This window comes from Lipotes vexillifer, unplaced genomic scaffold, assembly GCF_000442215.2.
Source record: "Lipotes vexillifer unplaced genomic scaffold, Lipotes_vexillifer_v1.1 scaffold1235, whole genome shotgun sequence".
Lineage (NCBI taxonomy): Eukaryota > Metazoa > Chordata > Mammalia > Artiodactyla > Lipotidae > Lipotes > Lipotes vexillifer.
The window spans coordinates 1,539,564-1,539,798 of NW_006775530.1; positions in this window are offsets into that span (position 1 = coordinate 1,539,564).

Sequence of the window (235 nt, forward strand, 5' to 3'; positions counted from 1 at the left end):
GCTCCTATGTTGGGTGCATAAATATTTACAATTGTTATATCTTCTTCTTGGATCGATCCCTTGATCATTATGTAGTGTCCTTCTTTGTCTCTTCTAATAGTCTTTATTTTAAAGTCTATTTTGTCTGATATGAGAATTGCTACTCCAGCTTTCTTTTGGTTTCCATTTGCAAGAAATACCTTTTTCCATCCCCTTACTTTCAGTCTGTATGTGTCTCTAGGTCTGAAGTGGGTCT